Source organism: Drosophila albomicans, chromosome X (genome assembly GCF_009650485.2).
Source record: "Drosophila albomicans strain 15112-1751.03 chromosome X, ASM965048v2, whole genome shotgun sequence".
NCBI lineage: Eukaryota > Metazoa > Arthropoda > Insecta > Diptera > Drosophilidae > Drosophila > Drosophila albomicans.
In genome coordinates this window covers 27,512,889-27,537,955 of record NC_047627.2, presented here as the reverse complement: position 1 = coordinate 27,537,955, position 25,067 = coordinate 27,512,889, and the positions used below count along the sequence as shown (strand labels likewise).

Sequence of the window (25,067 nt, the reverse complement as noted above, 5' to 3'; positions counted from 1 at the left end):
CTTGTCAAAACTTGACTGGCATTTGGTCTGACTGTACTTTTGCTAAGCTTGCTTACTCGCTCTCTGTCTCTGGCACACACACATGCGCCAACTTTTAATCATTAAAAATTGTAACTCTTATTAATATTTAAGGCTTTACATAACACACATACACATACACACACACACACACAAGCAAATGGGCAACTAACCATGCTCCCTGTAATACTACATATATTACACACACACACACACACATACGCGGCTCTCACATAAAGCTTAATTGCAAGGCATCGTGACCGTTGTGCTGCTGTCCTCCCCATACTCCTGCTCTCCTTCACCTCCTCCTCTTCTCTTTGCTGCCCACTGCTGCTGCTGCTGCTGCTCTGCTGACTCTAAAATATCCAAGCGCCAATTTAAATTTAATATCGACGCGCACAAACACACACACACATGACATACGGTCCGTGTGTGTTTGGTGGTGGCTTACACACACACACACAGTGTGGAGTGGGAGAAGGAGAGGGAGCTTGGACTGGCCAAGGGCTGTGTTGCTTTCTCGCTTCTTCTTCTTCTCGCTTCTCGTTCTCGTTTCTGGTTTCTCGTAAATCTATTTGGCACATTCATGCATAAAGTATTTAGTATCTTTGAGATACCTTTTTAACCGCATGGCAACTACACACACAAGCACACTCCACACACACACACATGCCCGGATGATAGCGTAAAGTTCAGTTGGCAGCCAACCAAATGCGCGGACATTGAGGCAAAAGGCACAAAGATGAGCGCCAAACGTCGACGGCGCGACGTCCAACACTTTCACTTTGCCAATGGCCAATTGTATCTACATACATACACACATGCCATATGTACACATGTACATGTGTGTATGTGTGTGTGTGTGAGTGGGAGAGTGCGAGAGTGTGTGTCGCGCGCTTTGGCAAAATAAATTAATTTCAAACGTAAAGCTGCTGCGAGTATGCAAAGTGCCAGCGCACACAGTAAATACAATTTGAACTACTCAACACACACACACACACGCAGACAAGAACATTCACACACACTCACACTCACACTTAAGCTGAGAGAGAGTGGCCAATACAATAACAGCAGACTTTTAGGTTAGAGAGGGGGCGGGGGTAATCAACCACAGGCAGGCAGAAGATATTATGGAGAGTGAGGAGTGAGGGTGGAGGGGGAACAGGAGAAACACCAAATGGGCAGACATAAAGAGAAGAGTCTATATAGCATTGGAAGACCAAAGAATGCCTAGAAGTAGCTCTCAACAAACTTAAGCTTCCACTTAAATGCGAGCTTAAGAAAGCGCCTAAAACAGTTGAGTGACTTTCAAGCTTAAAGAACAGCTAGAATTTTAAATAGTACTGAGCTTTAACTTGAGCTCAAGCTTAAATATATCATCAATAATAAATCTATTATATTGAGTACTTCTTCTAAAAGAATATTTGTTAATTCATAAGCAGAAAAGTCTAGAAGTAGCTCTCATCAAACTTAAGTTTCAAGTTTAAAGCGAGCTTAAGAAAGCGCCGAAAATCTTTGATTGAACTGGAAGCTTAAAGAACAGCTAGAAGCTTCGGTAGTACTGAACTTATTCTTAAATATATTATCGCTAACAAATCTATTATATTTAGTACCTCTATTATAATAATCATTTTAATACAAAAAACTCAAGTTGAAATTATTAATTTTATTTAATTTAATTTCATGTATATATGCTTCATTTATAAACTGATTCTGAATATTGATAATTTAAATTTTATTCAATACTAAACTTAAAGTTGAGCATCTCTTTGATTATTTACTGCAGTAAACAGAGATGAAACTATTTGAGCCTAATCCAGTTTCAACATTAATGTTTGTTTTATCTGCAAATTTTTAATTTAACTTAAATACAATCTAAGTTGAACTTGTTAATTGAAAATTTCAATTAAATTAAATTATAATTTAACTTGTAGTTTCAATTATTTCTACAAAGTTGCTTTAATTTCATTAGTTATTTTCTAAGCTTATACTAAAGCATAAATATATAATATGGAATAATTTGAAACGCATATTTTTTCATCAACTTTAAATTCGCATTTAATGAATCCAATTTTTTACATTACTCTGCTTCTAAGTTAAACTCAAATTATAGTTGACAATGCGTCAATTAACTCTGTGGCTGTTGCAAGGTGCTTGCAGCATCACGCATACGCCGCGTAATCGCGCCTTACAAGCGACGCCTAAAAATATGCAATGGAAATTTACCTTTTTAAGTCGGCACATTACGCTGCTCCTAAGCGGGCGATGTTGTATTATAAAGTAGGCAACGAGAGGGGGAGGATGGAGGTGGGGGAATGTCATGAACGGAGATGAAGCGGGGGTAGAAGGTTGGGTAAGAGGAAGAGGAAGAGGAAGACAATCCAGAAGGCAGCTCGCGTAGGGCGACGTCGTGACTTGTGTCGCATGTTTAGTTTTTGGCCAATGGACGCAACACGAGCCGCCCATCGATAACGCAAACTGCGAGGCACAACAACAGCGAGCACACTCACACACACACACACACGCACACACTCAGATCACACACATGCACACGCACACACACAAAGCAGCTCGCAAAGGGATAATTTACGAAATTTGAATCTTAGAAAATGTTAAAAGCATTTCGCACAAGTGTGCGTAAAAAGTGTATGTGTGTGTGTGTGTGTGTGTGACGTATGTGAGTGTGGGTTGAGAGTGAGTGTGTGTGTAAGTGTATGTGTGTGGCGTGTGTGTGTGTGGCGTGTGTGTGACTGCGCATGTATTTCAAAATTGCAAAATGTCTACATGGACATTCAAAGTCAGCATCGCCGTCGTCCACACGACGTCCGTGCGTCGCTTCCCCCTTCCCCCCTCCCCCTTGGCAGCTAGAACACCCTTTGCACTACTCTTCACTTTCACTTTCTCCACACACACACACACACACACACACACACACGCATACACAGTCAGCTTTACAGCTGCCATCCGCCTGGCCATCGTCTACGCTTTACACACACACACACTCACACACATGCACATACATCTTGCTTGCGTCCTTGTTCAAGCTCATTTGTACGTCGCTGTTGCCCCTGCCTCATGCCCCGTGCCACTTGCCTCTTCCTTGCCGTCTGGCCACAGCTTCAGCTTCTCCCCCACACACACAATATTCGCAAAATATGCATACGTAACGGGCAGCTTTAGACGGAGGAGAGCATAGCAAGGGGTGCGGACAGCGACGGGCCACATTTGGCTTCCTGTATGCCAGCTACTCCGCTCCGCTCTCCTCCCCTTTCCTCCCCTCACTTCACTGTTTCCCTTACCTGCCCCCAACTGCCCGCTGGCCCCGCAACAGCTGCTCAAGCTGCTTTGAGCTGTTTTGAATGTGTGACAGCCGCCCAACTGCCACGCCTACAACGACAGCGACAACGACAACAAGTAAGGAAAGCTATACAAGAGTGTGCTCGACTATGAGATACTTGCTAAGTTAGAAGGAGAACAATCATGCGGACTTGGTTAAGCGAATGATTAATGAAGAGATTTTAGTTGGAAAAGTTTCACTTGAATAGTAAAATAAAATAAGATAGTATAATCCATGTCAGTATATTCATTACAGTATATTCAATGACAGTATATTTCAGTTTCATTATAGTATGCAGTATGTTCCATGACAGTGTATTCACTAAATTTTATACCATACTTGATATATTCAATGTTAGTATATTCAATGATTGTATATGGATTACAGTATGTTCATTACAGTACATTGCATGGCAGTATATTCATGACAGTATTCAGTATTTTTAATGACAGTATATTTCAGATTCATTATAGTATATTCAATATGTTTCATTACATTATATACTTGATATATTCAATGTCAATATATCCTAACCGATTACAGTATATTCCATGAACGTATATTTGAGGCAGTATATTCATTACAGTATATTCATGACAGTTATTCAGTATGTTCCATGGCTGTATATTCATTAAAGTATTTTCAATGGCAGTATATTTCAGATTCATTATAGTATATGCAGTATATGTCAGTATATTCCATGATTGTATATGGATTACAGTATGTTCATTACAGTACATTGCATGGCAGTATATTCATGACAGTATTCAGTATTTTTAATGACAGTATATTTCAGATTCATTATAGTATATTCAATATGTTTCATTACGTTATATTCTTGATATATTCAATGTCAGTATATTCTATACCGATTACAGTATATTCCATGAACGTATATTTGAGGCAGTATATTCATTACAGTATATTCATGACAGTTATTCAGTATGTTCCATGGCTGTATATTCATTAAAGTATTTTCAATGGCAGTATATTTCAGATTCATTATAGTATATGCAGTATATGTCAGTATATTCCATGATTGTATATGGATTACAGTATGTTCATTACAGTACATTGCATGGCAGTATATTCATGACAGTATTCAGTATTTTTAATGACAGTATATTTCAGATTCATTATAGTATATTCAATATGTTTCATTACGTTATATTCTTGATATATTCAATGTCAGTATATTCTATACCGATTACAGTATATTCCATGAACGTATATTTGAGGCAGTATATTCCATGATAAATTATTACAGTATATTCATTACAGTATATTCATGACAGTGTATTCAGTATGTTCCATGGCTGTATATTCATTACAGTATTTTCAATGGCAGTATATTTCAGATTCATTATAGTATATGCAGTATATGTCAGTATATTCAATGATTGTATATGGATGTTCATTTCAGTACATTGCATGACAGTATATTCATGACAGTATATTCCATGACGCATTATTACAGTATATTCATTACAGTATATTCATAACAGTATATTCATGACAGGATATTCATGACAGTATATTCAGTATGTTCCATGGCAGTATACTATACTGCATTAAAGTATATTCAATGGCTGTATATTCATTAAAGTATATACATGACAGTATACAGTATTCATTATGACAGTCATGATAGTTTTTCATTACAGTATAATCGTTGCAGTATATTCTTTGCAGTATATTATATGGCAAGGCAGATAGATAGCAATGTTTTCATTCTCTCGCTTCTTAATGTATATTTTTAAGTAATTTATATTTACTCTAAAAAGCATTATACCCTGTTGCGCTAGTGTTGCCGGGTATAACAAGGACTTGTACTATGAGAGATGCGTGCGAGTTGAGGGCGATTTTCTTTTGTTGTTGTTGCTGTTGCTGCTGCTGCTGCTTGCAAGTTTCCTTGCCCAATTTTCATTTTCATGTCTCGCTTTTCCAAAATGTAAACTCATCATAAGTGGACCAGAGTGTGTGCGGCCGAAAGGACTAACGCAGACGTCCTCTAAGTGTGCGTATGTGTTTGTGTGTGTGGGTGTGAGTTGGGGAAAAGACAGTAGTGGGAAGGGGGGAGCAAGCACTGAGGTAGGCAACATTGTGCGTCGCAAGTGCTGTGAATGGACACACGATGCTTAGGCTGAAACTGAAGCTGAGGCTGGGCGCTGTCAAAATTGCTGGCAGCAAAGCAGTTCGAGCTGGAGTTGGGAGTCCAAAAAACGGAACGGATTTTACAATGTGCTGCATACGCATATGTATATACAAACTTATATATATAAATATGTACAAATATATGTATATAAGTGTGTGTAATTCTTGCGAGGGCTGCTTCATTTCAATTGCGTAGTTTCCCACAAAATTACTTTGAAAGAGCAAGAAAATTAATCGTCAAACTTCACATATAATTACAGATGCAAATTTTGTTGAAACCGAATCAGGAACTGCGACATTAACTTTGGTTAATCAAAGGTGAGCTAAAAGTAAAATTCTTATTTAAAACACATCTTAAAAGTGATATTAAAACGTGAATTGAGTTAACTTAGTTTCTATATTTGTTCGATCTTAACCATTTCGTTTTGGTTTGACAAAGTTCTGAACTGCATAAAGAAAGCGAAAAAAATTGTAAGCCAAGTGTAATTTTGAAATTAAAGTCGCAATTTTTAGAACAAACAATAATAACTAAAATATTTATTATTCCTGAAAATTTAGTTAGTGATCAGATACAAATTTTACAAGTTACTTAAGAATAAGTTTTTTGTGGTAAAAACGATTACTGAAATAGGGTTTAAGCTGCTTTGGCTGACAATTTGGTATATTTTGTACACAATGGTATATGGTATTTTTAATGACAATATACCAAATATAAATTAAAGTGTATTTTAGTATTTTTGACTGTAAATTAGTTTGGTATAAATTTAGTATATGGTTTTATTGAAAATGGGTAGCGGGTATCTTACAGTCGAGTAACTTTCTTACTTGTTTTTTTCTCTTAATTTTTAATTTAGTCAACTGTTCTTTTATCTGCATTAACATAACACATGCTCACAACAACTTTTTAAGTTTTCACAAATGAAATCAGTGCTGAAAGAGCTAAGGAAATATTTATGCAGCAAGTTATTTTTTCTGTTAGTTTGAATAAATGTTTAAAACTTTTAACTTAACAGCAAGTCAAACTATGTTAAGTAAATGTTAAGCACATGTTATGAAATTTGAAATCTTAAATATTCTTAACTTAACAGCAAATTAAATCATTTTAAGTAAATGTTACGAAGTTTCAAATGTTAAATACTCTTAACTTAACAGTCTATGTTAAGTAAATGTAAAGCACATGTTATGAAATTTGAAATGTTAAATATTCTTAACTTAATAGCAAATCAAAATATTTTAAGATGTTACGAAGTTTGAAATGTTAAATACTGTTAACTTAACAGTCTATGTTAAGTAAATGTTAAGCACATGTTATGAAATTTGAAATGTTAAATATTCTTAACTTAACAGCAAATCAAAATATTTTAAGATGTTACGAAGTTTGAAATGTTAAATACTCTTAAGTTAACAGTCTAAGTTAAGTAAATGTTAAACAAATGTTACGAAATTTGAAATCTTAACTTAACAGCAAATGAAACTATTTTAAGAAAATGTTACGAAGTTTGCCACAACTTTTCAAGTTGTATTCATTTTTATACATTTTATTTTTTTGCCTGCGACTTATGCGTAGTTGAAGCGGCAATAAATTGCTGTGCAAGTTGTGTTTAAGCCAAAAAACTAGCAAAAAGATGGAGAGAGTGGAGTTTAAAATGAGATTTTCAACTATTTAAGCGGCTCCAAAGCAGACGTTCTTCTGGCTTCTTCAGCTGGTGGTTGTTGCGTATGTAGTTTTTGCCATGACCATGAGTATGTGTGTCTGTGTGTGTGTGTGTGTGTGTGTGTGTGTGGTCTATGGTCCACGTGGTGCGTAGTCGTCTGGCAACAAACAGCAGCAGCAGCCAACCACCGGCCATAGAAACGACAACTACTCAACTCATCTGAACTCGACTCGATTCGACTCGAGTTTGACTTCGGCTCTGGTCGTTTGTGCTTCCTGGGCTCTGTCTTCCTGGCGGCGTGTTTCCTTTTTTGCGTAATTTACGAGATTATTTCGCACACACACACACATGGAACTTAAGAGAGAGAGGGAGAGAGGGAAGAAGGAGAAAGAGTGAGAGAGATAGAGAGAGAGAGAGAGACACACATGGACACACAGCTACGCATAATGATGTTGGCTTGTCTTGGACAGCAGCCGGAACAGAGTAGTGGGTGATTGCTCTAGCTCTGGGCAAGGGGTAGAGCGGGGGAGTGAGGGGAGAGGGGAAGATGGGTGGTGGTGCTGGGGCTTGTCGTAGTTATTGCTTGCGGGCATTCATTTTAATTTTAAAACAACAGCAAACGAGCAAAGGCCTAAAACATACAACGCTTACAAATGGCAAACAATTTGAGACACACCACACTCACACACACACATACACATTGCTATGGGTTTTGCATAGGGTTTAAGGGTTGCCAGGCATATCTAATGACAGCCAACTACTCGCATCCTGTATTTATCTATTGCTCTTGCTGGTCTTTCTCCTTGTCTTGCTCCTTGTTCCTTGTTCCTTGCTCCTTGCTCCTTGCCTCGAGTTAGCCTCGACAGCGTCAAGCGGCGGTCAAGTGAACACTGCTACAATTTCAGCCAAGCACGAAACTCAAAAACTTCCTTCTTCAAAATAATCAGAGCAGAAACTGAGAAAACAAAAATATCAAAAAAAATTAAGAATAGATGAACAGGTTAATAGATGTTTAAAAATAGTTAACGGCAAGTGAATGGAAATGTAAAAAAAAAGAAAATTAAGACATTTTTTATTAAATTAGATATATAAAAATAGTTTATGGCAGACTGATAGAAATATGGAAAAGAAAATTAAGAAATTATGAATTAAATTAGATGAATTAAAAATAAAAATAGTTAACAGCAGAAAGGTAGAAATATAGAAATCACAATTATGAAATGCAGAAAGACTTAATTATTAATATCAATCAATTAAAATTTCAAATTGCTGTTATAATAGGAAAGTAACAGATTGTTTAATAAAAAAATTAAATAATTTCAAAGTTAAATATAAATTATGTTCGATTAAATAATCGAAAACTTTAAACATAAACATATAATGGATTAATTTAAAGTATTATAATGTGATTGCTTAAGAAAGAAATTAAATAATGTTGCAGTTAAATACAATTGATTGTCGATTGAATAATATTCAATAATATAAACAAAGAGAGAATCGAATAACATAAAATTTGTTGAATGAAATTTTAAGATTACAGAACTTTTAAGTACTTGAAATTAATACTTAAGATATATAAACAAGATTTCTTAGGTGTTTTCTTTAAAAATCCAATGTTAAATCGATTACGTTGGTTTTTCTTTAACTTAAACTGTTTAAGTAGAAAAGGCAAAAGTGGCTTGCAGTCTATTTCACATTCAGTTGTGAAATTTGCTTTTCGTATTATTCTTATAAAGTGATAATCCTTTACAAAATTAATGAGGTTAGCTTTAAAATAATATGAAAAGACATATAATACTAAGACTATACGATAACTTGATAATACTAAAATGCAGACAATAAATCAATTGATTTGAATAAAAAAAAATATCGAGTTATAAATTGCGATTGAATAAGATTGGAATAACAATTTTGTACAAGAAGTAGAATACGACATTTATAGAGTTTTTGTTTAAAATTTATACATCATTTTATTCTGTAAATCCTAATCTAAATCCTATATTAAGTTTCTTACGCATTTTCTTTGCTTTAGCATAAAATGTTTAAGTAGAAAATGCAAAATACAATAACTTTTTTTAAACACGTTCATTTGTGATATTTTTTTTTTTATTATTCTTATAAAGTGTTAAGATGTTAAGGCATAAGAATTTAATACAATAAGTGGAATATGTGATTTATAGAGTTTCTGTTTCAAATGTATATTTAATTTTATTATCTAAATCCTATATTAAGTTTCTTACGTATTTCCTTTGCAAAATACAATAGCTTTTTTAAACACGTTCCTTTCCTTTATTTTTTTTCCGTATACCCGCTACCCATAGGGTAGAAGGGTATTATAACTTTGTGCCGGCAGGAAATGTATGTAACAGGTAGAAGGAGGCATCTCCGACCCTATAAAGTATATATATTCTTGATCAGCGTCAACAGCCGAGACGATATAGCCATGTCCGTCTGTCCGTCTGTGTGTCTGTCCGTCTGTCCGTATGAAACACTGGATCTCAGAGACTATAAGAGATAGAGCTATAATTTTTTTTCGACAGCATTGGTTATGTTTGCATGCAGATCAAGTTTGTTTCAAATTTTTGCCACGCCCCCTTCCGCCCCTGCAAATCAAAAAAATCGAATAACAAGCGTAATTTTAAAGCTATAGTTACGAATTTTGGTATATACAGTAATAACTATAGTAGTTATGATTCCTGATCCTGGTTGCGATCAGATAAAAATTGTGGAAGTTATTAAAGAAATACTTTTGTATGGGCAAAAACGTCTACTTACTAGGGATCTTAGTTGCTTTGGCTGACAATCTGGTATATTGTGCAGTCTATGGTATATTTTGAATGGTGTACTATATCGATATACCATATATGGTATATTTTTAGGTTTTTTTTTAGTATTTTCGGTATATTTTGAAAATAATACCGCAATATTTTGCCTTTATTAAAATGGGTAGCGGGTATCTCACTGTCGAGCACACTCGACTGTAACTTTCTTACTTGTTTTTATTATTCTCATAAAGTGTTAAGATGTTAAGGAATAAGAATCTGTTACAAGACGTGGAATACGACAATTATAGAGCTTCAAATTCATTTTTCACTGCATTTTCAATGTATGTTTTATAGATTTTTAGAAAGTCCGAATTTGTACATGAAATTTCAAGGTCGAAATTCATTTAGTGCTATTCTTAGTGGGAAATATTGTTGGTATTGTTAAAGTATCTGGTTGCAGGAATGTCCCAAAATTGAAACTCAGAGAACTGCAATTTCAGTGTGCACGTTCTCTCACATTCTCTCTCTCTTTCTATCTCTCCTGCTCCGTAATGAGAGGAACAATGACACAAAGTGTTGTCCAAGCCTTTCATGTGGCAGTCAATCCTTTTGGTTGGCTTGCAACACAACAAAGGCGGCAGCAGCAGCAGCAGCAGCAGACGACGACGTGGACACTTTCAGTGTCATTAGTTTTGAATAAGCCATAAATTAAAGATTAAAATGTATGCAGCATGCGGTGGTTTTTGCTTTTTTGTTGTTGCCTCGCCTCGCCTCTTAATGGACATTGGCAGTAGGTGGCTGTAGCGTGGTGGTGGAAGGGGGATGGGGAGGGGAGGCCAGTGCAAAAGTGAAAGGAGGAAGCACACACACACACACACACACAGAGAGAGAGACTGAGTCCAACAATGGGCAAAAAGGCAGCCTAACGACTTTGAGAATGGCGAGCACAGAGAGGCAATAACCAAAGGGGATGGGGGTGTAAGAAGAAGAGGGGGAGGGGGGTGGGGTAAGGGGAATGGGAGTAGAAGCCAAGAAGAGGCAGCAGCAGCAGCAGCACAATGACGAGGCAGCTTTTGCCTAGTCCATGTTCCTCCTCCTCCTCCTCCTCTTTCGCTTTCCCTTCCTCCACATATGCGGCCAACCCCCAAATAAAGCATTGCAAAATTTGCATACATGTGTGTGTGTGTGCCGAAAACTGCTGGCGTAGGTAAATTAGTTGCCATGTGTATGCGTGTGTACATGTATTTGTGTGTGTGTGTGTGTGTGTTTGAAGGTGGTGCGCTGCCTTTAAAACTGTAAGTTGTGTGTGTGTGTGTGTTAGAGGCTGAGTGTGTGTGTATGTGTGTTGTCCTTGTGTTGCGGGGCAGCAGTTGGGCAGTTGTTGGACACACACACACACACACGCATATGCAGAGTACCTCACACACACACACGCAGACACACGCACTTGGCATCTCGCTTTGACGCATGCCCGAGAAAGTATGCAACACAATTGTGCTAACTATGTTGGCTGCCTGTTGAAGTGTGGGTGTGAGAAGGGGGAGTGAGGAGGGTAGGCGATAGCCTGATGGGGTTACGGCCAGCAACTGATTGTGTATGAGTGTGTGAGTGTGTGAGTGTGTGTGCCCGCTGGCATTGTAAAATGCAAAGCGTCTACAACAATGGACAATGGCAGCAACAACCCTTAGAACACAACAAAACCAGCAGGCTCCAAGGCTCCCCCTTCCCCCCTTCTCGTTCTAACTACAACTATAAACTACAAATGAATGCCCATGTTCCGTGTCCCTTCCTCCCCCTCCCTGCCCCCCTCTCTATGTGTAGTTGAGCACCGCCCGCTGTGTTGTTGTCTAACACAAACATTCGCTTTTCAGTTTTGATTATCAAAATAACTTAATTTATGCTGTAACTGCAAGTGTGTGTGTGTGTGAGAGAGTGTGAGAGTGTGAAGAGTGTGTGTGTGGGTGTGTATGGGAAGTGTATCTGTGTGTGTGTGTGTGTGTTAGCTGCCACTAAACGTGCAGCTTAAGTGACGTAAATGTGGCATTTCTACATAGTTTCAGCTATTTGTTTGCCATCATTGTTGCTGTTCTACATGTGTTTCTTGTTGTTGTTGTTGTTTCACTGTCTTCACAAAGTTTTTGGTGGCAAACATTTTTGCACTTTGATTGTCATTCTCTTTTGGCTGTTATAGTTATTTCAGCTCCGTTGTTGCCATTTCATTTGAATGTCTGTCCAACACAATTTGTTGCGCTTAATTCGAATACTTAAACCTTAATGAGCCAAATGAGAGTTACAAAAAGTCATCAAAACTAACGAAATTTAAAACAAGTAAGAAAGTTACAGTCGAGTGTGCTCGACTGTGAGATACCCGCTACCCATTTTTAATAAAGGCAAAATATTGCGGTATCATTTTCAAAATATACCGAAAATACTAAAAAATACTAAAAAATATACCAAATGGTATGTTTGGTATATCGATGTAGTACACCATTCAAAATATACCATAAACGGCACAATGTGCCAGATTGTCGGCCAAAGCAACTCAGACCCCTAGTAAGTAGGCGTTTTTGCCCATACAAAAGTATTTCTTTAATAACATCCACAATTTTTATCTGAACGCAACCAAATTTTCAGGAATCATAACTATTACAGTAATTATTATATATACCAAAATTCGTAGCTCTAGCTTTAAAATTACACTTGTTATTCGATTTTTTTGATTTGCGGGGGCGGAAGTGGGCGTGGCAAAAATTTGAAACAAACTTGATCTGCGTGCAAACATAACAAATGCTGTCGAAAAAAAATTATAGCTCTATCTCTTATAGTCTCTGAGATCTAGGTGTTCATACGGACGGACGGACGGACGGACAGACGGACAGACGGACAGACGGACAGACAGACAGACGGACATGGCTATATCGTCTCGGCTGTTGACGCTGATCAAGAATATATATACTTTATAGGGTCGGAGATGCCTCCTTCTACCTGTTACATACATTTCCTGCCGGCACAAAGTTATAATACCCTTCTACCCTATGGGTAGCGGGTATAACTAGGTTATCCCCAAAATACTCAAACTAATGGAGCTTTTGCTTTTACTACCTTAGATCAACAACTTGAGCAATTAACACTTTTGATCATTTTCAACAAAGTGGATTTAAATGTGAATTTACATTTATTTAAGCTTGTTTTCACTTATATTGAAAATAGCTTAAAATGTGTGTAATGAAACTAAAACAACTCTGAAACTAAAACAAAAACTGAAACTAAAAAAGCAAGTAAGAAAGCTGCAGTCGAGTGTACTCTACTGTGAAATACCCGCTACCCAAATATACCGAATATACTGCAAAAATACTGAAAATATACCAAATGGTATGTTTGGTATATCGATATAGTACCGCATTCAAAATATACCATAGACGGCACAATATACCAGATTGTCAGCCAAGGCAAATAAGACCCCTAGTAAGAAGGCGTTTTTGCCCATACAAAAGTATTTCTTTAATAACCTCGACAATTTTATCTGATCGCAACCAAATTTTCAGGAATCATAACTACTATAGTAATTATAGTATATACCAAAATTCGCAACTCTAACTTTAAAATTACGCTTGTTATTCGATTTTTTTGATTTGCAGGGGCGGAAGGGGGCGTGGCAAAAATTTGAAACAAACTTGATCTGCTTGCAAACATAACAAATGCTATCGAAAATTATAGCTATATCTCTTATAGTCTCTGAGATCTAGGTGTTCATACGGACAGACGGACAGACAGACAGACAGACGAACATGGCTAGATCGTCTCGGCTGTTGACGCTGATCAAGAATATATATACTTTATAGGGTCGGCGATGCCTTCTTCTACCTGTTACATACATTTCCTGCCGGCACAAAGTTATAATACCCTTCTATCCTATGGGTAGCGGGTATAAAAATACTAAATATGTGTAATTCTGAAACTGAAAGTGCACTAAACAAAAATGCTATAAAATCAAGATTTTGCCCTTAGTGCTACTAAGGATTTTGGTCCAAATAGTTCGTCGAGAAAGTGAAAATCTTAATGTTAGAAAACACATCTTGATTTTAACAAGTAGGAAACTTACATTCGAGTGTGCTCGACTTTGAGCTACCCGCTATCTATTTGTAATACAATCAAAACAGTGCGGTATTCATTTTAAAATATACCACAAAAATACTAAAATATATATTTGGTTTATTGATACAGTACATTCAAAATATACCATAGAGTGCTAAATATACCAGAATGTTAGCCAAAGCACACAGTACACAGAAAAAAAAAACGTTATAAAATCAAGATTTTAAGAAGATGCGTGTCAAGAACATGAAAATGTTAATGTTAGAAAACACGTCTTTCAGTGTATTTTAAGATAAAGTTAAGGTTATTCTTTTTTCAGTGTATTATGGGAACTTTTTCTGTTTTACGATAAAACATAAATATTCGTTAATATTTTGGTTTTCGTACGAATTCTTTCATTTCTGCAATTATCTTAAAACAGAATAATAATTCCAAAATTATTCTTAGCTCTAATTAAAGTGCTATTTTCAAGCTAAAATAGATTCCATCATAATTTGGATCGTTGTTGCAAGTCTTCAAATTATTTACTTTCCTTAATTAACTTCAAACTTTTGTTTTGCCATTGATTGCTGCTCATTGCGTGCTGAAATCCTTTGGAAATCCTCACAATTTTGCCTAGCATAGAATATCAAAGTTGAGACATCATTAAGTGATTTCGAATTGTTATTACAACGCAGTCCCATTTACCTCCATCCATCCATCCATCCATCCATCCATCCATTCAACCAACCAACCAACTGCTGTCCATCACATTTATATCATGCTGAAGCCTCTTCTAAGCACTCTATATACTTCTTAAAAAACAACTAAGCTCTGCTTTCAAGTCCCAAGCACAAGAAAAAAAAATAAAAAACATTCTTAAAAAAGGAAAGTGAAGAGAAAAAAAAAGTGGAAACAAAACAAAAGACAAGGCCCACAAGGTCCAATTAAACAAAATTGCGTAGTCACCCTTCTGCTGCTTCAGTTCTCCCTCCCGCCCATCATCCGAAAAGACTACGCAACTCAGAAAAAAAAGTAAAGTTGCGTAAAAGTTATTGCCCTGCTTATAAAATAAGAAAAATATATATGTATATATGGAGAAAGTAGAATGCGATAAATGCTAATGTGTAACTTGCTTCAAAGTGAACAGCGCATAAATTGTTTAATTACTATATTAATGCAGAGATATTGTATATATGTATGTATGTTATAAGGAGTATACCAAGAAGAGTAAATAGATTAAACCAAGGAAAATAATTGAAGAGTAAAATAATTGAGAAAACACTTTCAAAGCTTTTAAATAAAGCTAAATATTAAGTACAAAATAAAATTTGTATAAATGTATGGATAGATTATATCGTACTTTATATGTGTATATACTATAAATATCATAAAGTCAGAGGTAACCATTGCTGTAAAAGAATTGAAGAAGCCTTTCATAAAAGTTATTGCTCTTTTTAGAATGTTATAAATATGCGCTTGAATGTAATTAATTGCAATATAACATACATAGATATTAAAATGCAGAGACAGATGATACATTAAATATAAAAAAAGTGAAGCAGCTATTTATTTTTTTTTATACCTGCTACCCATAGGGTAGAAGGGTATTATAACTTTGTGCCGGCAGGAAATGTATGTAACAGGTAGAAAGAGGCATCTCCGACCCTATAAAGTATATATATTCTTGATCAGCGTCAACAGCCGAGACGATATAGCCATGTCTGTCTGTCCGTCTGTCCGTCCGTCCGTATGAACACCTAGATCTCAGAGACTATAAGAGATAGAGCTATAATTTTATTTCGACAGCATTTGTTATGTTTGCACGCAGATCAAGTTTGTTTCAAATTTTTTCCACGCCCAACAACAAGTGTAATTTTAAAGCTAAGGTTGTGTGTTTTGGTATATATAATAATAACTATAGTAGTTATGATTCCTGAAAATTTGGTTGCGATTCACAAAATTGTGAAAGTTATTAAAGAAATACTTTTGTATGGGCAAAAATGCCTACTTACTAGGGGTCTTAGTTGCTTTGGCTGACAATCTGGCACATTGTGCCGTTTATGGTATATTTTGAATGGTGTACTATATCGATATACCAAACATACCATTTGGTATATTTTTAGTATTTTTTTTTAGTATTTTCGGTATATTTTGAAAATGATACCGCAATATTTTGCCTTTATTAAAAATGGGTAGCGGGTATCTCACAGTCGAGCACACTCGACTGTAACTTTCTTACTTGTTTTTTAATAATTTTGGAACTTTGTTAAGTAGTTAAGGCTAAAATATTTGGAAAACGATTTCGAGGATATTCAAGAATAATTTTTCTTGTAAATTTTTGTTACCTTAACTTTGTATAGATAGATCGTATCAATTTATATTAGAGTTGACCATTTGTCGTGAAAGAGTTCAAGTGGTTTTGCTTATAAGTTATTTCCCTTCTTATAAAATAAGATGAAACATATAAAGAAAATACAATGCGTTAAATAATAATTAAATAGTGCAGAGATAGATATATAGTAGAGATAAGATAAGTAACAGAGAGACATATAGTGGATAGATATAGTATAGATAAAGAAAAGAAGTAGTCATATATATATATTTTTTTTTTTAAACAATTTTCTAACTTTGAAAAGAGTTATGGGTTAAATATTTGAAAAACGCGTTCAAAGATATTTAATTAAAAATAATGATGAATATAAATGAAGAGTTTTATGTTGTCTTAGCTTCGAATAGATAGATTATATCTTAATTTATATTATAAAAAGTTGTTGTATTATTAAAGTTGACCATATGCTGTGAAAGAGTTCAAGTGCTTTTGCTTCGCTGGCTATTCAAATCGAAGCAACTCGCTTGACCCGCCCACTCCTGCGGGGTATTAAGGGGCAATCGAGCTCGCGCTTGCCCTTTTGACCTCCTCTTCACCTCCCTCCCTCGAGTGAGTATGGCTGCAATAAGATGATGGGCAGTAAATAAGTGAGCTTCGACGATGGCCATAATGAGTTGTTGTCCTCCTAGACCCTTGGCTGCATCCGCATTCACAATCGCAAATCGCAAGGCAAAAGGGTTGACTGTGAAGCCAATGAAAATCGACATTTATATACATTAAAAAAAGAAATGAAAAGAAAAGAAAAGAAAAGAAAAGCGAAGGAGATGGCGATGGCGATGGTAATAAATAAACTCGCATGTACATAACGCTAAGCACATTAATTAATAAGGGGGCATGGTCGAGTCCTGGCATTGGTCAGTTAGCTATTTAAATGACGGCAACAGACACAAAGAAAGCGATCGACAGGAATTGGTAGGAGGGGGGGAGCGAAAAGATGGAAGGAGTAACTGTAGAAAAGTTGAACATCTTAAGTATTCATTTGAACTTAGTTTTTCTTGCTCTCCCAAACTGTATTCTTAATCTTGTTCATAGTTTAAGTTTAGTTAAGCAACAATTAAATTTCAAGTGCAATTTCTATAAACTAGGTCAGCAATGAAATTTTTCGCAGCTAGCTTGATTGATGGTTTGATTCTTCAATTCGTCTTTGTGCGACATTCGTTAACGTTTTGCAGACACCCAAAACGAAATACGCTTCTGATAATTCTATGCGGAATCTTTAGCGAATGTCGCCAAAAGGATGAGCACAACTTCTTAAAGACTTTCGACTCTAGTAAAGGAAGCTTTTCAAAAAGTATTTTGTATATATTTTTATATTATTATTTGTATTGAACATTATGTCAGTGAATTATAGAACAATCGTTTTTAATTCTATTGTTTATTTTATTTGTGTTATTTTATTTAGTTGTTTTGTGTATATTCTTTTATTTCATTTCATTTCATTCCACTTTATTTTATTCAATTTGATTATTTTATATTATTTCATTTTATTCCATTTCGATCCATTTCATTTCATTTAATTCTATTTCATTCCATCTTATTCCGTTCCATTTCATTACATTTAACTTCATTTTATTCCATTTTCCGATACATTCCATTTCATACCGTTCCATTCCATGACATTCAATTCCATTGCATTCCATTCCATGCCTTTCCTTTCCTTTCCGTTCCATTCCTTTCCGTTCCATTCCCTTCCGTTCCATTTCTTTCCATTTAACTTCATTTTATTCCATTTTCCGATACATTCCATTTTATATCGTTCCATTCCATTTCATTCCATGCTATTCTATTCCATTCCATTCCATGCCTTTCCTTTCCATTCCTTTCCGTTCCATTTCTTTCCTTTCCATTCCTTTCCATTCCATTCCATTCTATTCCATACCATTTCATTCCGTTTAATTTTATATTGTACTATATTTATTTATTTTATATTATTTTACATTTAATTTATTTTTTTTTTTTTGTGTATCATATTTTATTTAACAACCTTGGCAAATATACTTTATATACTTTAATATACTTTATTTCACTTTTGTTTTCCATTTCTCCTTTTTTATTTGTATGCTTTCACTAATGTATTTATTCAACCTATTTTAGATTACATTCATCAGCATTTAACTGGCCATCAAACGAGATAATTTGATTACAGGGCATCTTCTGAGTCGATCAATGGTAAGTTGCATTCCTTCTTTGAATTTTTTGTTTGCTGTTTCTTGGCGTTTTTTACGCAGTTTTCGTTTTTCTTTTTTTGTGCTTTATATTCGCACAAGAACTTGCGATTGCCACCCCTTTACTTTCCTTTTTTTTTAAGAGCGTGTGTGTGCGTTAGTGGGTGTGTGTGTGTGTGTGTGTGCGGACCGTTGTCCGCAGTGTGTTTGAAGGAGATGTGGGAGTTTTCAGGAGGCAGGACGAAGGCGTTGTGTCCGTGTCTTGGGCCTTTGCTTTGGCTTTCTTATACTTCCTCTTCGTCTTCCTTGTCGTCGTCTTCTTCTTCTTTTTTATTTACTCGCCTCGCCCGCCGTGCACTTTATGTCCATTTTTTTTCCGACATGTATTCGCAGCGTGCTTCGCTTTTTTTTCTCAGTTTTTTTTTTTTTGCTTTCTTTCGGTGTTTAAATTAGAACTTTGTTCGTGCTTTGAATTTTTAAGTTATAAACTCAAGGGGGTATTTTCTCTTCTTCTTCTTCTTCTTCTTGCGCCGCTCGGACGTATTCCTCTTTTAGGGTTTTTTTTTTACTTTTTGCTGTGCTTCTTTTTGTAGGCGTTGCTGTGGCCTAAAGTGAAAAAAAGGGGAAAATGAGTTTCACTTTTGCTGGCGAGCGGGAAGATGGCGTTTCTTTCTGCTTTTTTTTTCAAAGTGAAAGTAAAAGCGAAAGTGAAAGTGCGTGCAGAGGCAGAAGAAGACATCAGAGGCTGTCCTAAAGGAGAAGGAGGAGGAGAAGGAGGAGGAGGAGGAGCAGCAGCAGCCGTTGATACATTGCGTCCACTCTAAATGCTCCACTGTGGCCGCCCAAGCAGCTGCTGCCCTCCCCTTACCCCTTCCACTCTCTTCCCCTCCCCTAAACATACACACACATACACAGAGGAAATCCACAAGGACCTTAGGTCCTGCGAGAGCTACGCACACTTGGGTTATTATCAAATTGAATAGAAATAAATGCGACTGCATGTGAGTTTAAATTGTGCCAGCTCCCTCCTCCTCCTCCCCCTCCTTCTCGACAGGGGGGGAAGCGTATGATTTGTGCACACATTTGATGTGGATGGGGGTGGTGGAGGGGGAGGGGAAAGTCACATCGAAGGGGAATGGAGAGCACTGAAAGCGAGCTAATGTGAACACTACCCGAAACTTGTTGAGCTAGCTGAGGCCACTAACAAGCAGCATTAGTGGATGCTTCACGGTGGAAAGGGAGAAGCGAACTTAACTCGACTTGTGGCGGAGATACTCTTATAGATGGATAGTCGTTGGGCAAGTGACTAGCTCTGAGGCTGAGGGGCTTTTTATACAGCTATTCAATATATTATTCAAGGAGTTAAACAAGCTAGAAAACTAGAATTATTGTTGTTGATTATAAAAGGTGAAAACGAAATGCAACAAATCTTCGATAAAGTATGGACTTTGTAATATTGTTACTAATTGTGATAAGGTAACAGATATGTTAAAGAAGCTAGAAAACTAGAATTGTTGTTGATTATAAAAAGCGAACGCGCAAAGGAACCAATCTTAGACAACGTTCAAACCATAATTAATAGGTTTATTTTGTTAATGTTGATTTTGTATTATTGTAACGAATATGTTTAATCTTGTTCTTAGGATGCTATATCTTTGTACAGAATATAATTATTCCTTTTTATATCTAATTTGTTTGTTAGGAATGTTTTTAATATTTTATATCCCTCACCAATGCAACAAATCTCCGAACTTTCTTTACGGACTTTGTTATATTGTTACTAATTGTGATAAGGTAACAGATATGTTGCATAAGCTAAAAAACTAGAAATATTGTTGCTATATTATAAGACAAGTAAGAAAGTTACAGTCGAGTGTGCTCGACTGTGAGATACCCGCTACCCATTTTTAATAAAGGCAAAATATTGCGGTATCATTTTCAAAATATACCGAAAATACTAAAAAATATTAAAAATATACAAAATGGTATGTTTGGTATATCGATATAGTACACCATTCAGACCCCTAGTAAATAGGCGTTTTTGCCTATGCAAAAGTATTTCTTTAATAACTTCTTTATCTGATTGCAACCAAATTTTCAGGAATCATAACTAATACAGTAATTATTGTATATACCGAAATTCGTAGCTCTAGCTTTAAAATTACACTTGTTATTCGATTTTTTTGATATGCGGGGGCGGAAGGGGGCGTGGCAACAATTTGAAACAAACTTGATCTGCATGCAAACATAACCAATGCTGTCGAAAAAAAATTATATATCTCTTATAGTCTCTGAGATCCAGTGTTTCATACGGACGGACGGACAGACGGACAGACACACAGATGGACAGACGGACATGGCTATATCATCTCGGCTGTTGACGCTGATCAAGAATATATATACTTTATAGGGTCGGAGATGCCTCCTTCTACGTGTTACATACATTTCCTGCCGGCACAAAGTTATAAGTTATAAAAGCAAAAGGGAATAAATCTTAGAGAAAGTTCGAAATATCTTCACGGACTTTTTAATGCTGTTATTAATTGTGAAAAGGTAATGAATGTGTTTCATTTTTAATGCGTCTTCTGATCTCCAGATGTTATGTATTTATTTGTATTTGTTACAAATTCAATCTTTTATCTGATCTGAGGATGTTATAGTTTTGTTAGGAATATATTTCTTTCTTGTTCTATCTAATTTACTTGTTAGGCATATATTTATTCTTTTCGAATTATCTTTAAGGACTGAGTAAGCTAAAAGCCTAGAAATATTGTTGTTGATTATGGACAGTAAATATGTGCAATGGAACAAATCTCTGAAAAAGTACGATATATTTTTACGGACTTTGCAATATTGTTACTTATTGTAAAGGTAATGAATAGGTTTGAACTTTTATGTGTTTTATGATGTACAAATGTTTTTAATTTGTTTGAAACACATGAGTTTAATCATATATTTGCCTTATGATCTGAGAATTTCATGTCTTTGTGAGGCATATATTTTTTCTTTTTTATATCTATTTTCTTTGTTGGGAATATGTATATTTAATCTTGTTTATCTCACAGCAATACATACAATAAATCTCTGACAAAGTGCGAACTAACTTTACCGGCTTTGTAATGTTGTTACTAATTGTGAAAAGATAATGAATAGGTTTAAACTCGTCTCCGTCTTACTATTTACAGATGCTATGAACTTGTTTGTAACAAAATGGTTCATCTTTTATCTATTTTATGAACTGAGGACTTATTAACGTAGAAGGTTATCAATTTCCTTGTTATGAATATGTTCAATCTTTAATATTTCTTATGATCCTAGAAATTTGTTTAGAAATTCTTACATTCTAAAAAAACTTACTTCAAACATTGTTTTAAATAAAAAAGTAAATCACATCACTCGATTAATTTAATTTATCATCAATTACTGTCGCGTTTCATGTCGACATTGAATACCGTCTTTAACTTAATTACTTAAATAATGTCAAACAAAGAACTATCTTAAGTTTCAAACTGTCCACTTTCAATGCTCACTTCTCCTCTGCAAAGTTTTTGGCTATTCTATGCTGCTTCAAAGTGAAATTAATGTAATGAAACATTTATACAATTTCCATTTGCTGTTGTCCGGTGAGTTAAGTCAAAGGAAAGCCCCCAGTGAAAATCGGACAACTGAGACGTGAAGATAAACACATGCCCCAAAAAAAAAAAATGAAAGGCAAAGTGAGCCAAACAAAAAAATAAAAAAAGAAAGTATGAAGAAAGGGGCATTTAAAAAGCGAACAGAACAAGAAGAGAAAAGGGGAAAAGGGAGCCTGTTGGGACAACACTCGCCAGCTCCAATTCCAATTCCGTCTTCAACTCCAGCTCCAAATGTAGTTATAGCTAAAGAGAAAAATGAAACGCTGCACAAAAATTACATTAATGTGCTTCTCTTTTTTTTTGTTGTTTTGTTTTTAAATACCCTGTACGCATTAAAAATGTACAAAGAGGGTAAATTATTGTTAGAAGACAAAAAAGGTTGTGTCATTTATATGTTTTTATATGCTGATTGAATAGGTTAGAAATAATGGAAATAACGGGTTATGGATTGTGAAATAGATTTTTTGAGTAGTTTTTTTTTAAAGATATTTTAAATAGATTCTTTCAAGTACTTTTTTATAATTGAATGTAAACAATGCTAGCTCAATAGATTTTATTTTTTTTATTTTTATTTTTTTTAATTAAAATTTGTTTCTCTTATATTTAAAAATAGGGATAACTTGTAGTAGAAACTGTATTGAAAATATTATATTCTATTATACGATTTTATTCAAAAAAGAGGAAAACTTATAGTAGAAACTGTATTGCAAACATGCTATTATTTAATCGTATTCAATGAAGGTGATAACTTATAACATAAACTGTATGGCAAACATTATATTATATAGTTTTATCTAAAGAAAGAGATAACTTGTAGTAGAAACTGTATTGCATATATTCGATTATATTATATGTATATTTTTAATCAAGGAAGGGGGAAACTTATAGTAGAAACTATATTGATAATATTCGATTCTATTATATGTTTTTTATTAATAGAAGGGAAAAACTTATAGTAGAAACTGTATTGAAAGTATTCTATTATATATTTCTATTCAAAGAAGAGGAAAACTTATAGTAGAAACTGTATTTCAAATATTCGATTCTATTATAAGTTTTTTTATTGAAAGAAGGGGAAAACTTATAGCAGAAACTTTTTTAAAAGTATTCTATTACATATTTTTATTCTAGGAAGTAGAGAACTTATAGCAGACACTGTGTTGAAAGTATTTCATTATATATTTTTATTCAAAAAAGGTGAAAACTTATAACAGAAACTGTGTTGTATATACATATGTTATTATATATACTTTTATTCAAGGAAGGTGAAAACTTATAACAGAAACTTTATTGAAAGAAGGGGAAAACTTATAGTAGAAACTGTATTGAAAGTATTCTATTATATATTTCTATTCAAAGAAGAGGAAAACTTATAGTAGAAACTGTATTGCAAATATTTGATTCTATTATAAGTTTTTTTATTTAAAGAAGGAGAAAACTTATAGCAGAAACTTTTTTAAAAGTATTCTATTACATATTTTTATTCAAGGAAGTATAAAACTTATAGCAGAAACTGTGCTGAAAGTATTTCATTATATATTTTTATTCAAAAAAGGTGAAAACTTATAACAGAAACTGTGTTGTATATACATATGTTATTATATATACTTTTATTCAAGGAAGGTGAAAACTTATAACAGAAACTTTATTGAAAGAAGGGGAAAACTTATAGTAGAAACTGTATTGAAAGTATTCTATTATATATTTCTATTCAAAGAAGAGGAAAACTTATAGTAGAAACTGTATTGCAAATATTTGATTCTATTATAAGTTTTTTTATTTAAAGAAGGAGAAAACTTATAGCAGAAACTTTTTTAAAAGTATTCTATTACATATTTTTATTCAAGGAAGTATAAAACTTATAGCAGAAACTGTGCTGAAAGTATTTCATTATATATTTTTATTCAAAAAAGGTGAAAACTTATAACAGAAACTGTGTTGTATATACATATGTTATTATATATACTTTTATTCAAGGAAGGTGAAAACTTATAACAGAGACTTTATTGAAAGAAGGCGAAAACTTATAGTAGAAACTGTGTTGAAAGTATTTTATTATTTTTATTTAAAGAAGGTGAAAACTTATTGTAGACACTGTGTTAATAGTTTTATGAAAAAAAAATTGAAGTTTACTGCCGCCTAAAGCATATCTTTCGGTCGTTCACTCAGTAATGAAGCATATTTAGTTTCTTATTTTTTTTTTTTTTTTGCTATTTTCTTATGTTGTTGTTTCTGTTGTGTGCGACTAACCCCAAGACGCAGCAAGGACGCAGGACAACGAAAGCAATGACGCGGATGGGTAATGAGACCGATACCGAGTTCGAGTCGCAAGTCGCAAGTCCGAAATCGCATCCGAATTTGAGTCCAACCCTATCTTTGTTATTAAAATTTTCCTTTTAAAAAATAAATGAAAACTAAATAGAAAACTGAGGGCAAAAATTTTGATTTTAACCCCGTTTCATTTGCCTTCTTGCCCCCCTCCCTCCCTCCTATCACTCGATTGCTCTTTCTCCCTCTCCCTGTCCCTGTCCCGCTCTAACGCGACGCTGCTGGAAAACTTTTTAACCCTTTTGTTTAATTAAAAAACACAAAAAAAAAAAATGAGACGAAAATGAATATATATGTAAAGTAATATATATATATATATATATAGAGGGAGAGGGAGAGGGGGAATATCTATGTATAGGGCAGGACAGCTGGCGCTGAATTTTAAAACGCTTTTCAATACCAAAAAGATGAAAAATAAAAAAAATACGGAAAAAACGCGGAGAAAAACTGAAAAGAAGAAATAGAAAAGACGAAGGAAAAGTACATAAATTTCGACAGACGCCGCTGCCCCGCAGAAAAAAAAGGGTTATGCAAAGCGTCGGAA

General features: G+C 34.7%; 1 long non-coding RNA gene across 1 annotated transcript in view; it reads left to right on the top strand.

Moving 5' to 3' along the window:
* LOC117577805 (uncharacterized) overlaps positions 1-25,067 on the top strand; it is a 53,177-nt gene that overhangs the window by 1,997 nt on the left and 26,113 nt on the right. The window contains exons 2-3 of the long non-coding RNA XR_004573306.2: positions 5,770-5,827; positions 18,490-18,564. This is a non-coding gene — a long non-coding RNA (uncharacterized LOC117577805). The remainder of the gene's footprint in view (positions 1-5,769; positions 5,828-18,489; positions 18,565-25,067) is intronic.